Source organism: Schistocerca piceifrons, chromosome 1 (assembly GCF_021461385.2).
Source record: "Schistocerca piceifrons isolate TAMUIC-IGC-003096 chromosome 1, iqSchPice1.1, whole genome shotgun sequence".
Classification (NCBI taxonomy): domain Eukaryota; kingdom Metazoa; phylum Arthropoda; class Insecta; order Orthoptera; family Acrididae; genus Schistocerca; species Schistocerca piceifrons.
In genome coordinates, this window is record NC_060138.1 from 212665240 (window position 1) to 212682701 (window position 17462).

Here is a 17462-nt window from a genome sequence, read left to right on the forward strand (position 1 = left end):
ATAGAAATGTTGCGGACGACATAAAATGTAGCTCTAATAATGACATTTTGTCCGTATGTATCAAATGTCGTGTGACTTCGGTAATATGTGGTTCCAGCTGTATTATTTGTAGTTGTCCTATAAACATACAGTAGCTGACTACTACCAATATTTTTATACTAACGCATTACTGATTTCGTGTTTCGTTTTCTGTCAATCGCCAATTCTGTGAACTAGAATTGTAATTCAGATAATTTTCGACGTTCTTGGGTATTAATTATGGTTTCAACTGGCATAGGAATTCAGTCTTTGATGCAAATGTTTGCATTGTTTCTAACGGAGTTTTAGCTGCAAAATGGTGTAATGGATGAAGCTTAGTTATCTGGAGGTAATACTGTGAAACGATATGAAATTGAACGATCACATTAAATCAGACGAAGACAAGGCAAATATAGGACAGATTCTTTGCAAAGATTGAAGGAAGGCGAAGTACTTCTCTTATGGAAACTTCACACAAGAAATTACCGTCCCACATTACATTGTTGCTTGAGTATGTGGGATGTTTATCAAGTAGACTTGAGAGGATTGTAAGGAATTTGGAGTCGCGCCATTGATATTGTTACCGGTTAGTATAGCCCATGCAAAGGAGACTGACTGCTGAAGTAAAGGTACTAGTAATGGGGATCTCAAAGTATTTTTAAACGACATCATATTCGCCGTTGACTGTAGTCATTATTTATTTTTACGGTTATAATTTCGCCCTTTGGACCATAATGAAGTGGTAGTGCAAAAGAGTTTGCTTCAGCACTTATCAGACTTTAAAATCCTCATACAACTGTCATAGCGAACACTTAGCCATTTTACTACAGTGGAAGCGGCAACCAAATGATTATTCAAGGTAATTTGTTAACTCTGAGACCAGAGACATAACACGGACTTTCGGAAGGACATCAACAACACAGTCAGGAAGATAAATGCGATACCCATCTTAACGGTTCAAGCATTCGAACCACTGACAATAAAAATACCGAGAAGAATGGAAAGAAAATTAAGGATCTATTAGATGACGATCGGTTTCGACTTGGCAAAGTTAGACCAGATGAGCAGTTCTGAATTTGAGTTGATACGGGCGGCAAATCTTGAGAAAAATAAACACACCTTCATAGGAACTGTAACGTTGAAAAAGCGCACGATAACATAAAAAGGTGTACCATGTTCGTAATTCTCAGAAAGTAGCTATAACCTGTAGGTAATAACAGGTATATACAATATGTACAAATTCAAGAGGGATCAATAGGAATGGAAGACGAAAAAAAATTACTCAGATTAAAAAGGGCTTGCGGCATGGATGTTTCTTTCATCCCTTCCGTTCGATTTGTACGTCGATGAAGCACTTACTAAAATAAGAGTGGTTCAGGAATTGTGGGCAACTTGACGCATGTATCTTGATGAGTCACACGACGACGATTGTGCAAGAACGATTTTGCCTTCACAATTAACAGAATTGAATGTTACCAGCCAGCATGGTCCGTGCTATAAAAGCAGTGGAGGACTCGTTGTCTTAAGCTTACATATAGTCGAAAATTTTCTTGTCTGCTTTGCGAAGTTGAATATACACTCCTGGAAATTGAAATAAGAACACCGTGAATTCATTGTCCCAGGAAGGGGAAACTTTATTGACACATTCCTGGGGTCAGATACATCACATGATCACACTGACAGAACCACAGGCACATAGACACAGGCAACAGAGCATGCACAATGTCAGCACTAGTACAGTGTATATCCACCTTTCGCAGCAATGCAGGCTGCTATTCTCCCATGGAGACGATCGTAGAGATGCTGGATGTAGTCCTGTGGAACGGCTTGCCATGCCATTTCCACCTGGCGCCTCAGTTGGACCAGCGTTCGTGCTGGACGTGCAGACCGCGTGAGACGACGCTTCATCCAGTCCCAAACATGCTCAATGGGGGACAGATCCGGAGATCTTGCTGGCCAGGGTAGTTGACTTACACCTTCTAGAGCACGTTGGGTGGCACGGGATACATGCGGACGTGCATTGTCCTGTTGGAACAGCAAGTTCCCTTGCCGGTCTAGGAATGGTAGAACGATGGGTTCGATGACGGTTTGGATGTACCGTGCACTATTCAGTGTCCCCTCGACGATCGCCAGTGGTGTACGGCCAGTGTAGGAGATCGCTCCCCACACCATGATGCCGGGTGTTGGCCCTGTGTGCCTCGGTCGTATGCAGTCCTGATTGTGGCGCTCACCTGCACGGCGCCAAACACGCATACGACCATCATTGGCACCAAGGCAGAAGCGACTCTCATCGCTGAAGACGACACGTCTCCATTCGTCCCTCCATTCACGCCTGTCGCGACACCACTGGAGGCGGGCTGCACGATGTTGGGGCGTGAGCGGAAGACGGCCTAACGGTGTGCGGGACCGTAGCCCAGCTTCATGGAGACGGTTGCGAATGGTCCTCGCCGATACCCCAGGAGCAACAGTGTCCCTAATTTGCTGGGAAGTGGCGGTGCGGTCCCCTACGGCACTGCGTAGGATCCTACGGTCTTGGCGTGCATCCGTGCGTCGCTGCGGTCCGGTCCCAGGTCGACGGGCACGTGCACCTTCCGCCGACCACTGGCGACAACATCGATGTACTGTGGAGACCTCACGCCCCACGTGTTGAGCAATTCGGCGGTACGTCCACCCGGCCTCCCGCATGCCCACTATACGCCCTCGCTCAAAGTCCGTCAACTGCACATACGGTTCACGTCCACTCTGTCGCGGCATGCTACCAGTGTTAAAGACTGCGATGGAGCTCCGTATGCCACGGCAAACTGGCTGACACTGACGGCGGCGGTGCACAAATGCTGCGCAGCTAGCGCCATTCGACGACCAACACCGCGGTTCCTGGTGTGTCCGCTGTGCCGCGCGTGCGATCATTGCTTGTACAGCCCTCTCGCAGTGTCCGGAGCAAGTATGGTGGATCTGACACACCGGTGTCAATGTGTTCTTTTTTCCATTTCCAGGAGTGTATAATCTAGTGATATCATAAAATTTATATTTTTTGGCGTCCATTTGAATTTTCTCTGTCAGTGATGGCCCTTCATCTAGATTTCATATTACTCTCGGCAGTCTGAAGCTGGTGATCACGCAAGGTGCTGCCGCCCAGTTTTTCAAGTCAAATACCTGACTGCTCTTTAAGTTGCTCTTATGTCATGGGAGGCACTGCAACAGATTTAAAGCATGTATTATACGTGGTGTGATCAAAACATAACGAATATTTTTTTTTAATTTCGCGTGCTTTAAACATCGGATTTTCAAATTTTTTGTCTTGTTAGTACACGTGTTCCTGATATGTTAGCATTTCCAGTCGTTTTGAATATTCAGCTTATTGTTAACAGTCGGAAATGCTATAGGTGTTTTCGAGTGCTCGATGAATTTTTAGTTTCAAAAAAGATGGATCACAGAATTTGCATTGAATTTTTGCTTGAAAAATGGAATAAAGCGGATCACTGCATTCAAAATGTTGAGTGTGCCTTCTGGCGACTCTCAGTAAGACAAGAGTTTACGAGTGATATAAACGTTACGCAGATGGTCGAGAAAACCTTGAAGACGACGACCACTCTGTGGACGCCTTAGCATATCAATTACTGACGACAGTGTAGAGGAAGTAAAGAAAATGGTTTTGGAAAATCGCCGAATCACCGTTAGAAAAGTTGATGACGTGTCGGCATATCCTTTGGTTCACATTTTTTTCGGATGTTTTAGGCATGAAATGTGTAGCTGCAAAGTTTGTTTAATTTGGAACAAAAACGTCGCCCAGACATCGCTCAGGAATTGCTGAGTGAAGTCGACAACGATTCAGAACTTCTTTTAGAAGTTATAAAAGGTGACGAATCATGGGTATACGGGTATGAAATCGAAACCAAGGCCCCGGAAGTCCCAGTGTTAACTGCCTGAAGAATCAAGACCGAAAAAAATTCGACAAGTTAAATCACATCGAAAGATTCTTCTCACTCTTTTTTTTTCGATTACAATGGGATAATGTATCATGAGTTCCTGCCTTATGGTCGTATGGTTAGTAACGAATACTACCTGAAGTTACATTGCCTCACCCATCTTATTTGCCGGACATGGCCTCATGCTACTTCATGTTCCCGAGGCTGAAGAGAACGATGAAGGACCTAGTTTTGCCACCGTTGATGAGATAAAAACCGAGTCGCTGAAGAATCTGAACACCTTAACGCAAAGTGAGTTCCAGAAGTGCTTCCAAGATTGGAAAAGCGCTAGCAAATTTGCATTATATCTGAGAGGGAATGCTTTGAAGAGGACAAAGCTGATGTTGATGAATAAAGATTATTTAAGAAAAGCAAGAGTTCTCTTTACTTTTTGGTCACAATTCGTATATATGAAGCCTATTGTACGGTATTTTGTTGGCAATATAAACTGTCTTACACGTGTGAAATTCATAAACTTTCTTCTAGAGTATGAATCTACCGGTTGGTAAAGGTCATGAGAGACGCGTTAAAACTCCGTAATGGCTGGAAATAAAAGCTACCATGACACTGAATTATTACGGCAACACTCAGAATAAGCATGAGTCAGCAGCCTGACTCATCGCCTTAACGGAACTAGGTCTTTTATCGTATTGGAGAAGATACGTATCTCATTGTCGATCAGGCCAAACTGATTTAGTTTTGATCTCTCATTTTCATTTAGCTTGTATACTTTGTTCCTAAATTTCTGTAGTAGACCAAACACTTCATTTCAGCTGCAGTCTATTTTACCTGTTGCTTATCGTACCTATCGATTGGCCTGTGAAGGTGATAAATCACATTGTCACCATATGTTTGCGCCAACTCTGAAGTGGTGTAGATAACTCAAAGCGCTCAGAGACACAGATTTTAAGTTTTCATTTGTACAAACAATTAGTTAAGAGGGCAGCAGAGAAACTACCGCGCTCAAAGTTACCAATGTCTTGCAAAGGTTCTTACCAAACTCCTAAAACGCTTAATATGCATTAAATTCCGCCCGTAAACTGTCAGACGTAACTAATACCTCGTTTGGTGTATTCCTCTTCGCCACTCCGAGCCCTTCATATAAACGAACACCAGCGTTAACAACGTTCATGGTATATCACATACTCAGCTGGGAATCTCTGGTATACGAGCCGGCGGATCACGTGTGCAGTTGCGTAACTTCGGGTGTAACCAGAGTTGCAATTACGTGAACGTCACGCAGTGGGGAAGTGCGGTGCTTGACATGTGTGAAGGATGGAGATAGTGAGCATTATCCGACTGCGTAATACCAATGAGAAAAGCGGATGAATGTCAACGTCTGATACTGCGCCCTGAGCTTTCCAGGCAACGGTACAACATACGTGGTCGTCGTGACTATTTTTAAAGAATACAAATCGTATAAAACCGTCCAAAAAGGTCATATCGCCATCTAGCGTATGAAATATGGACAATCATTTAAAACGTAATTCCATAAAAGCTCAGGGAATGAGCTGCATATATGGGCTACTCCGATAAATCAGCCTATCATTGTACGGCTTTCCATTTAATGATGACGGAGAGCACATCGTTTTGTAAAATACACAAAATCTCTCCGATATTAGAGGCTGCACTGTTAAGACACTGGACTTTTTGGAAGGAACTGGCATGAACCCCACGATTATCGTAAATCGTTTCTTACATATCACGGAATGATTCTGTAAAGAAGATCGCGGCTAATTTCTGTCGACACCTTTTTAACAGTTGCCGTATTGACCAAGATTTTAATATTTTTGTAATCTCGAAGTCTATAGTGACAGAGTGAGATGGCTTAGCGGCCAGCACATTGGACTTATCGTTCGGGAGATTTGAGAAGTATAATAATGACATGAAACTTCCTGGCAGATTAAAACTGTGTGCCGCACCGAGACTCGAACTCGGGACATTGCACTTTTGGGGGCAAGTGGAGATACGCTACTGGCGTACGTAAAGCTGTCAGGACGGGTGGTAAGTCGTGCTTGGGTAGCTCAGTCGGTAGAGCACTCGCCCGCTAAAAGCAAAAGTCCCGAGTTCGATTATCGGTCCGCAACACACTTTTAATCTGCCGAGAAGTTTCATATCAGCGCACATACTGCTGCAGACTGAAAATATTCATTCTACAATAATGACATTGTCGTGGCGCATTAGTTTGTCTAGAACCTGGAAAAGAACTTCTCAATGAAGTCACACGTTATGCATTGACAGTTTCTACACAAGTTATGAATTGACTTTATTATTTCCAAAGCTTGGAACGCCTGTGGTGCGTACATTAAATGATAACAGGAATCTCCTGCCGAAGCTGCTTTTCCTCTCATATGTGCAAAGTCATGAACATAAATGATGAACCTTTCTGTACAAGTAAGAAACAAAGAAACAGATTTTCAGAGAAACCAGAAATCGTCTTGGTTTACAATAAAGGAAAGGCTGCAACCGATCTCTGACCATATGTCTTATTATGCAACAAAATGCTGCAAGGAAGTTCAATGGTGGAAAACATACGTTGTTGGCAGATAATTCAAACGCACGTAAGATAACAAAAAGGAAACTAGAACACAAATGACATCAGACCTTTCAGAGAAAATTGCTGTATCATTGCTTCTCATTCCTTCTGATTGTGTGAAAAAATAGAGTACCAACACACAGTCATTCAACAAAGAAAATAAAGCGAAGAATACTCGAAGAATGTAGACAGTCTGCCACCCGCCAGTGAAACAAACTGAGAGAAGAGAATGATCTGTTCACATTTTATCAGGTAGCCCTCGGTAGCCATTTATGTGCATGGAGTGTTTTGAGAAATGTCACAGGAAATGAACGTCTGTAAATCTGGTCCAGTGTGTAATATAATTAGATACATTATCTTATTAAAAGATGTTATCACGTTTCATGGTGTTTTAACTTCCGTCCCCCACTTACAATTAAAACAAAAATGAGTTCTGTATTGCGTGCAAACGTTGGAGTGGCAGGTGTGTCACTGACCTCGGCTATATATTGACAGCTGCGTATGATTAAATTATTGAATTCATCTTCCAGAGAATCCCTGTCGGGCCATTCTGTTCTAGGTTTACTGGTACCGTATTGCAATGGCTTCAGACGAATCCTGGGTGGTTCCTTTTAAGTACCTACCTTGTTTCAACTTGTCCAGTTCGTCTCGTGATGTTGTGTTGGACGTAAGTCGCCTCCCCCTCCACCCTTAATCCCGCCACCACATCTCTCTCTCTCTCTCTCTCTCTCTCTCTCTCTCTCTCTCTCTCTCTCTCTGTGTGTGTGTGTGTGTGTGTGTGTGTGTGTGTGTGTGTGTGTGTGTGTGTGTGTGTGTGTGTGTGTTCCTGCTTTTGTGGGCTTCACGTGGCATCACAGATGCCGCTGTCATTTGTTGGTGCGCAGGTGAGCACATCTCCGCGAAGCTCGCAGCACGCGCGTGCTCAGGATGTGTTGACCCGCATATACGCTTCGCAGCGTGCGCGTTGTTCTGTGAACATTGCACCGAGATATTGTATCAGGTGTGCGACCAGCGCGACCGCCGCCACGCGTCTTGCCTTTGTGCCGTCGGTGCTGCTTAGTCTTTGTATTCGCAGCGATTGATGCTCCATGAAAACGAAAAGCATTGGTCCAATGCGAGGTGCGGGACAGAATATTTCGCAGGAAAGTGCATTCTCTTTACCGTTAACATAAAATGAAGCTATCACTTCTTTGCCAAGCGCCTACTACTATGATCAGTTTTGAGTAGTCCGGCTAAAAGACTGCATCATTCACGTGGTTATTCATCGCAGTTCGCGCATGTCTTCGTAAGGGTGCCGCGCCCCCCCCCCCCCCCCCCCACCCCATCTTCTTGTTTTACGGATGTAACCTATTTGCCCACCGCTTTGCGTGCTAACTGCCACTGAGCATCCGAGCAGAAAGGCGGGCGCTTCCCCGTGGCCTTCCGTGCTACAATTGTATATAGCAGTGGTGATTTGTCTGCTGCGGTAATATTTTGTTACTTGGCTGTTTATCTTCAATTTAAAGTAACATTAAGCTCTTCTAATTCACACTAATAAATTTTAGAGGCGTCATCAGCAGCGCTGTGTTGTGCACACGTACGTGCAAAACCTGAAAGAACAGGGTTTGTAATGTTGCTATTCATATACGACCGTAAATTTGAATGCTGACGCATAATCATTATCGTAAGATTTACTTCTTTTTGTCTTTCGTATTGCTTTGGCTGTCAGGTTTCGTCTTGTTTGTAAAAATTTTCGGCTAATATGAACGGAGTGGCATTTTATATAGTGAAGGATAAGAAGAAATATTAGACTGAAGCTGTTTACACCTAGTCTAACTGAAGAGAAATAGTGATTGTGCTAACTAAATCATAAACTGCAACAGCTGTTTTCCAGACGCCGTATTTAGTTGGGCAAACAAATCCACTTCAGACTTCATTATGTAAACACGACAGCGAAAAACTGTTTGCGAAATTAGGTTTTCGTCTTTCGGAAGATGTGCCACATGTAAACGTATTGAGTCAGACTGTCGCGACTAACGGCGAAACAGTAAAAGAAGAACCGATAGAGTTTGGACAATGCTATCAATTATTCAAATGCAGCACTTTGAGCGCTGTTACAAAGATTATAGCTATATCAGAATAGTACATCCGTTATTACATTAAGTAGTTGCCTTACTAGTTTTTACCAGGAAAATGAGTGAACCGTCACGCCCCGGCTGTGAAACTGAATTACCTTTGTGTTTTCTGTTTTTAACTCTGATTTGCACATTACTCGGCACCTCCTGTTTCCCTAAATGATGTCAGGTGAATGCCAGGATAGTTACTTCAACAAGATCACAAACGAATTCCTGCGATGTCAGTTGATGGAGACGTGACATGAAAGTGTAGCTTTTCTTTCAAATACTCCTTGAAGTTGATCATTTTTCAAGGCATTTAAAATTATCTACAATATAAAACTCAGTAGGCTAGGACACTTTTAATTTACTAATTCGCGTCAAAGTTTGTCTTACAGATTTGTTTATCAAGAATAACTGGATTTCTGCAGGTTTGATACCACAGCCGTTAAAATGACTGCCTTGTTATGGCACTGCTGGCAACGTGTTTGTTTACAAGCGCAAGAGTGTACAAGTAATGTTTGGTTTTGTAGTATTAAAGCTTACGTGACGTTCGCTGATTCCATAGTCAAGTCCACTTGAAAATGTCTGTATAGTGGAAATCGACCACTATTGGTGCAAATAAACAATATTCTCAGCATATATGCCGTTCTAGTTGAAATAATGTCCTCCTTCAAACATCCCTTTGCACCGTTTATGTACTGACTGTCATGGATTAGACATTTCTACCGCAAGAATACAGTTGGAAAATATCAAGTGTCTGTACGTAATTTGGTCGTCGACTCGCCCCTTGCTAGTAGAATTTCCGGTACGCAGTTGCTTTTCGCTCAAACGTTTAAGTGCTTCGACGATAGAACAACACACACAAGCACAGCTGTCATACGTGTAGAATGGGGTCCCACTGTATCTGAATTATACTTTTCACGGTTTTGTGTTAATTTATCCTATTCATACCTTCACTGTTGCTTCAAAACTGTTCACATCCTCAGAAATATTTATCAGAATACTGTATACACTCTTTCAGTCTTGTTAGACGGACTCCACGGAGTTCGCAATTACATATATTATTTGGAAATGGACGTTCTAATAAAGAGATAGAGGCAAAAGAATGAGAACATACTTGTCAGTATGCTGTATTTGTGTAAACTTTCTAACAGTTACACATTTCTGCGATAATTCTTTAGACTTATGCTTAGAAAATTAAACTTAACACAATATTAATTTAGTGGCAGTAGCACCACAATATGAATAAAATGCCCCTTTAACTTTTTTCACGACGGAGTCACAGCTGTTGCTATGTAGGACTTTCAGACCATTTTTCATCCCAAGATGCTTAGAAAAATTGTGTAGATGTACAAAAGCAAAATCGTATAAGGTGTGTTATTTCTGCTGTCTTAACATGTCATGCGAAGGCCAATGCTTCGTACTGCAAGACTGCAGCTTAAAAAAATTAAACTTCCTTCTATACATGTTAAGATATTCCCATACATGCTCTGCAGCAAAGGTTCAAACTACTACTAACACTTTTTGCGGTATGTTAGTCAGTACCGGTGTGTTGGTGCTTCCAAGAAACGTTGCCGTTGCGTGGAGAATGCTGACGACATGTTTTTCCAATTTTTAGATAATTGAAGTATGTCCAAGAACAATAACTGCATTCACAAGATGTACGTTATCCACTCAGGCCAACATCCTTTATCTGTCGCTGAAGAGAGAGTTGCTGCCGTACGTAAACAGGAGGAAGGCTAGTGTGTGTCGTACCACCTGAACTTGTTCTTTTGTGTACCTACAATTTCTACCACTCTGTCCCAGACACTGCTCAAAGGAGTCAACCTTTAGTTTTGGATGCCGCACTCGTTAAGAGCATGGCACATACGGTCTCGCTAAACCAGTCTCGCAATATGTTGCTTCTCGCTATATGAGTAGCACTGATATAGGCACCGAACCTAGTTTTATTGCTGCTATATTCCGTTTAAGTCGAAAATGAGGGTGTGCTGTCCACATCCTAAAGAGAATAGCAGTTCTCTTCTCTGCGAGGAAAGTTTTAAATAAGTTGGCTCGAGCTTCTAAACCGCAGTTAAAATTTGCTATTTCAAACAAAGGCTCTCTCAGCTCACAGAGACAATAAATAAAGCTCTTCTATCTTACAGGCTGGTGTGCGTGTCATTTGATGAACCACTCTGGCGATTTGAGTGTGTGTGTGCCACTGCTTATTGATCTGAGCAGCATGTCACTTGACTGCATGGGGATGGATGGGCCTCGTTCTAGACTTCACCATCCCAGAAATATCAGCGGTTGTCCCTAGGAACTGATATCGGAATTTCAGCACATGACCTCCGCTCAGATTCTTGGTGGAATATGCATGTTCCGTCCCGCCTGACGGGAGTTCAGCCCTACAGATTCCCTTATACCCAAGAAAACTAGGGGGCATGAAATTGCTTAGCTTCGTTTTTGAAGATCTTAAAACAAGTCGAAAATGCGTAGTTAGTAACTCCAGGTTCGAAGCAACAGATTTGCAGAAATTTTACACAGTGACTTTTGTGAAATTAATTCAAACAAATTAACCCATATATGCTCACAGGGTCAATAACGAGCCTGCTGCGACTCGTCAAGGTCAATATATTCTTACTGGTCAGGTCGGAAGATGATACGCATTTTTTAAAAATAACTGCCAAAATGTTCCACAAATGTAAACGTGCATGACAAATGCTTTGCAGAGTTTATGCGTAATGATTGTTTTATGTACCTTATCAACCTAATACAATTACTTAACGGTTCGTAACTTACAAATAATGACTGATTATCTAATGTCTAATAATAAACATTGATCAGCGGAAAATACGTTTCATTTCTTGCCATTTTCGAAAGCAGCTGTATATAAATTACAGTCGTTCAAAAGGAAACGCTTTTTGCGTGCTTCACATTTTTATTTTTCTTGAGCACTCAGACGCGCATTTCTCCTTAGTAGCAAAGAGTCTTCAGCGTGTAATTCATTATTTCTAAGCCAAACAGAAAACTGGTTGAAAGTTTGCACGTTTCCTTTTTATACGTAGAAAACAGTGACAGAACGGAAACTTGCAAACTTTCATCCAGTTTATCATCAGAGAGGAAGCTGTTTGGCTTAGATATAACGAATTAGTCGCTGATCTGACGCCCACTGAAGATGCCTTGTGACTATGGCGAAACGCGTTTGGGTGCACAAAAAAATGGAAAAAATGTAGAGCATACAAAAAGCGTTTTAGTTTAAAGCACTGTAATTTGTTCTGTTTTGATTATTCCTGGTCCACAGTAGTGTAAGATTTTGTGTGTCCTATACTCATTGAAGATCCACTCAAAAAAATCTTCTTTCAGAACTCACAACTACAAATTACAGATGTTGTCTGTGGTCGCTAATAAATGACTTACGTGAAAATTATAAAACACTGTTGTAGAACACGTTCTGGGCATATGGGTTAAGAAAAGGCCATCAGTTTCAGGAATCTTCGTGCTTTAATGTTGCGTCCTCTCTGAACTTTACTGAAAGGTTAACTATCGAACGGTTATATTTTTATAGATACGTAAATTTTGAACCTAATTGTGTTACCAGATATGTATCAATTTGTATTCCTCATTAATCTGAGTTTGCGGTTCTTTCGTACACGACATATTCATTGTCGAAGTAAATAAAGTATTAGCCACAATTAAACCCCTTTCCAAGATAATACCGTCAAGATACGTAGGTGGTCGCAAACATGGTTCTAATTCCCACATTTCAGAAACCATTCTGTCACTTATCGGTACACGAGCATATAAGGAGAACATTATAAAATTATGAGCATAAATATCAAGAATTAGTAGTACGTGGAGCAGTTCTCCTACTGAGTCTGTTCGTCCTTATTTGAACGTACAAAAGAGTGTCGTGGTATATAATACACGGGCTATTTCGTTACAAGCGTCAGTAATCATGGGCTTTAATCGCTAGACCACAGAAATGATGGTAGAGGCGATGAAAGCAATCGTTCCAATACAGAAATACGGCATTATGTTCAGCCGATACAAAATTTTTCAGTGATATGCTGAAATTTCTGCCGTAATATAGGTGTTAAAATTCTAGAGCACCGTTCTTTTAGCTCTCAAAATGTTATGTGCCGAAGTTGGAAACCAACGATTTTTTTTTTTAGAATGAGATATTCACTCTGCAGCGGAGTGTGCGCTGATATGAAACTTTTGGCAGATTAAAACTGTGTGCCCGACCGAGACTCGAACTCGGGACCTTTGCCTTTCGCGGGCAAGTGCTCTACCAACTGAGCTACCGAAGCACGACTCACGCCCGGTACTCACAGCTTTACTTCTGCCAGTAAACAAAATGCATACAAAACTCTCAAAGAGAGAATCCCAGAGTGCCCCAGAGAGCATCCCAGGGTCACACAGAGAGAATCCCAGAGTGCTCCAGAGAGCTAAAACACTAAGAAGAATCGCTTCTCGGCTTTTGGCAAGATCAATGTGTAGAAATGTATATAAAAAAATTAAAGCCATGTCTCCGCATTATCCTTTCTTTCAGGAGTGCTAGTTCTGCATGGTTCGCAGGAGAGCTTTTATAAAGTTTGGAAGGTAGGAGACGAGGTACTGGCAGAAGTAAAGCTGTGAGTACCGGGCGTGAGTCCTGCTTCGGTAGCTCAGTTGGTAGAGCACTTGCCCGCGAAAGGCAAAGGTCCCGAGTTCGAGTCTCGGTCGGGCACACAGTTTTCATCTGCCAGGAAGTTTCGATTTTTTTTTTAGTTTAGTTTTGAAACATGAAGAGAGAAATCGGAAATAGTGAGAATGTTTGAAAAGTATTAAACTGGACATAAATTAATGCTCTCTGCAAGTGTCTCAATATTTTATCCAATCCAGATCGCTGGTGTACTATTTTTTAAGTTCCTGCACAGCAGAGGGATTCACGGAACAGCATTAATTACTTGCAAGTGCTGGTACACAATGACACAATGCTCTGCCACTGAGATTCAGCGGCAGTTATCCATCGATAAAAGTAACAACCGGGGTATCAGATGTTTACTCTTAGCAGAACTGGCAGCTTTCTGTTCAGAACACAGAGGAAGGAGGACATCTAATTTTGTGAGCTTATGAGATACCGAAGTTATATTAGTCATTATGTTTGTAACGCTCTCGTAAGGTGTGGAAATGTGTGGGTTAAAAAGTTGCCAGAACGCAAGCTAATGATAACATTAGTGATATTCTGAACGATTTCTGGGACTCCAGTCTGCAGTCTGTGTGAATAGGTCAACATTATTAAACAACACCATTCTGAATTAGTCATCGCTGATCGTATAAACATACTGGGTGATCAAAAAGTCAGTATAAATTTGAAAACTGAATAAATCACGGAATAACGTAGATAGAGAGGTACAAGTTGACACACATGCTTAGAATGACATGGGGTTTTATTAGAACCAAAAAAATACAAAAGTTCACAAAAGTCCGACAGATGGCGCTTCATCTGATCAGAATAGCAATAATTAGCATAACAAAGTAAGACAAAGCAAAGATGATATCTTTACAGGAAATGCTCAATATGTCCACCATCATTCCACAACAATAGCTGTAGTCGAGGAATAATGTTGTGAACAGCACTGTAAAGCATGTCCGGAGTTATGGTGAGGCATTGGCGTCGGATGTTGTTTTCAGCATGTAGGTCGATCACGATATACTTGCGACTTCAGGTAACCCCAAAGCCAATAATCGCACGGACTGAGGCCTGGGGACCTGGGAGGCCAAGCATGACGAAAGTGGCGGCTGAGCACACGATCATCACCAAACGACGCGCGCAAGAGATCTTTCACGCGTCTAGCTTCATTCTTTGAACTAAAATAATCCGTTCCGTGATGTACAGCCGCTCTAGTGATATCTCCTGCTCAATCCATTCGGGGACTCCATCGCACTGAGGAAACAAGCCTCACGTATTCTCAGAATATTTTCGGTACCTTCCGTTAATTAGACTTAGCCGGGTTTCCTAAGATGTGTACTCTAGGCCCTTATTGGGTGTAAATGAAGCTCACTTACGACTCTTCCAATTAATCTATCTGACATCTCCGCAACGAGATTAATGTGTTTGTGTGAACATAAATATCTGCGAATAGCTATTCGCAGGGTCTTCCAGTGAGTGATCGATGTAGTAGATTTCAACAATACATGGTCTTTTAGACTATTATATGATGCCGAGAGCGTACAGTCTACCTTCAAATGTAATCGTGCAATACCTTGCCATCACTTAACGTAGATACTATAACTTTAGGATGTACTCTAATTGACCTTCCTCAGATAATAAGAGTGATGTCCAAATCGTGCGCACGTCGTGGCGTCAATCAGTATTTCATTTTGTATATTAAAATGAAATCGTCAACACAGCTCTAAAGTAATACTTAAAAGTCAATCACGCGGAATTAACTTCAGAAATCACATCACATTACTTACGATCTTTATTTACATCTGACGTAAAGTCAGTCAAATGATTCATGTAAACCTTGTTTGTGGGTTTTTGTTACAGCATTTTTATTTATGCATTGTAGCAAAAATTCAAGTGTTGTCAATGCCTATTCTGTACACTGCCTTTCTTGCCAATGTTTAATTCCCTAGATCGCTTTAACATCTCTGGTTGCTAGTCGAACCAAGCGCATTGTGCTGACGTCATAGACAACTGCCAGAGGCCTACGCTACTGCCACGTCTCCCTTATGCCAAGTCATTGCTGTTGTCGGCCGTGGGTAACTGAAACTGATTTGAAAGGCAAAAGTTTACGACGTTCATGATCCCGTTCCTCCAGACAGACAACATCGTGATAGTAAGCTTGTACCTGGGGCAACATAGGAAGTTTGTCTTCAACCGTCTAACAATGGCCGAATAGTTTGATTTTGTCATGGTATTGCTTCCATCATGGATGGATTTTGTGAAAGTCGTCTTGAAGCGGACGTTGTAGAAACGCTATGGGCAAGCTAATTGAAGATGACTGTCATGTGACCATGACGAAGGGGTGTTCTTAGGAATATCGATTTTTCTTACATGATTAAAGTTTGAAAAAGATCTGTTGCTGGTGGTTTCCTCACACTTTGACAACCTCAAAAACACTCTTGTCAGTCGATGTAAGAAAATGCTCAAAAAATTCGGCTGAGGAAATTTAAAATCTAACAACAAAATCGTGAGAGGATACGAAACTTGTATACATCCGCACGGGCCGGAAACTTGACAGTAAGCAGCGACCAACTCATCGCCTTTTCATAGGTGACCTAAACAATTTTTTTTCTTGCGATATTGCAGTGCCTGTGTTGTTCCGAATTACTATGCAGCGTCCCTTCGGATATATATATATATATATATATATATATATATATATATATATATATATATAATGGATGTACGAATACAGGTCGTAAACGCATGGTTGAACGTTTGAAGTAATTTTTTTTGTCAAAAGTCTCGTGATTGGGCTGCAAGTCTGTCCGTAACTAGGTGTTCAGATTCTTGCTCCGAACGTAATTTCGCTATATTCTCAATAGGATAGAAAAATTGAATGTATAATATTACTCCGTCTATTTGTCGGAATTCTGTATATAGTATAGAGAAAAATACTGTGTTAACAACGTTTTCTTTTACACTGTGCTATAACGAAAGTGATAACGAAAATCCTCCATGCAATTGGTTGTGGTGTCGAGAAGGAACTTTTTCGGTGTACTTTTAAAGCAAACTTTATTTCTTCAGCTAGTTTTCATAAATACGAAACTAAACAAAAAACATTATTCCTCACAGCGTAATTAACACAATTTTGTTCCAGGGTCAACGATAGAGAAATGCAAAAAGACACTGTCCCCTCTACTGTTGCATATTGTTTTCCTATTGTGTTCGGACAATTCAGACCAGTGAAATAGCTGATTTATAACAGCTTCTGTAATTTTTTTTGCTCTATTTCCTTGTGTTCATAACTTGTCCCTGTTCTGGAAACCTTCGACCTTTTTACCTTTTCCCTGAATTCTTTTCCTATGTCTTTCTCTTGTCTCCAACTGCTGTCGATATTTCTTAAGTTCTATAAACCATGATGTCTGGGTTTTTTGTCAGTTTTTTTTTTTTCATTCGTTTTAAGTTGCCATGAAATTTAATCCTTCGCTTTATTATAACATTTGTTATACTCTCAGGTTTTTCGTAGAGCTCCTTGTTGCTTCTCAATTTCCAGATCCCATTTTTCATACTTTGGACCCAAAATTTTTCGAGTTCTTCAAATTATTTGACTTTTTGACTGTGCTGATGTCGAGACATTCTTAGGCATAAGGACGCCCAGTTTTACTTACCACATTTTAATGCCTTAGTTTTGTATTAATGGATGAGGAGTTTTTTTTTTCGTACATGTCCCTTTTTAAGTGGATTGCTGCTTCCATTTTTTCTGGCCCTGTTTGAGTTAGCTACTTTGTTCAGGGCATCTGGTTTGATTGTTTCTATCAGGTATTTAAATTCTGGATCTTAATTTATCTTTCCATATTTTGATTTCGTATATTTTGGTGCACCTTTTACGTTGGTTATTTGTACGAATTTTTCAAAAAAATTTTGTAATCCAGTTTTTTCTGTTGCATCTTCGGCGATGTTTATCTGCTTTGCTGCATCTTGTAGATTCTCTTCTAAAATTGATAAATCATAATTAAAAGCTAAGCAATCAATTTCAAGGTTGTCACTTGTTCTCCAAAGTTTTCACTTTATTTCCTGCTCTCATCTCCTGTTCTTTTTCTCCAAAAAGCAATTGCGTAATGATGCAGGCAGCCCATACCCTGTCATGCACTTGTTTTAATTTCGAAAGGTTTTGATAATTCACGTAAAAAATTAACTTCAGAAATTTT

At 41.2% G+C, this 17462-nt stretch overlaps 1 protein-coding gene across 4 annotated transcripts in view; it reads left to right on the forward strand.

Annotated features, from left to right (window-relative positions):
• Positions 1-17462, forward strand: part of LOC124712068 (atlastin) — a 160507-nt gene that overhangs the window by 84559 nt on the left and 58486 nt on the right. The gene's annotated exons all lie outside the window — the stretch shown is intronic.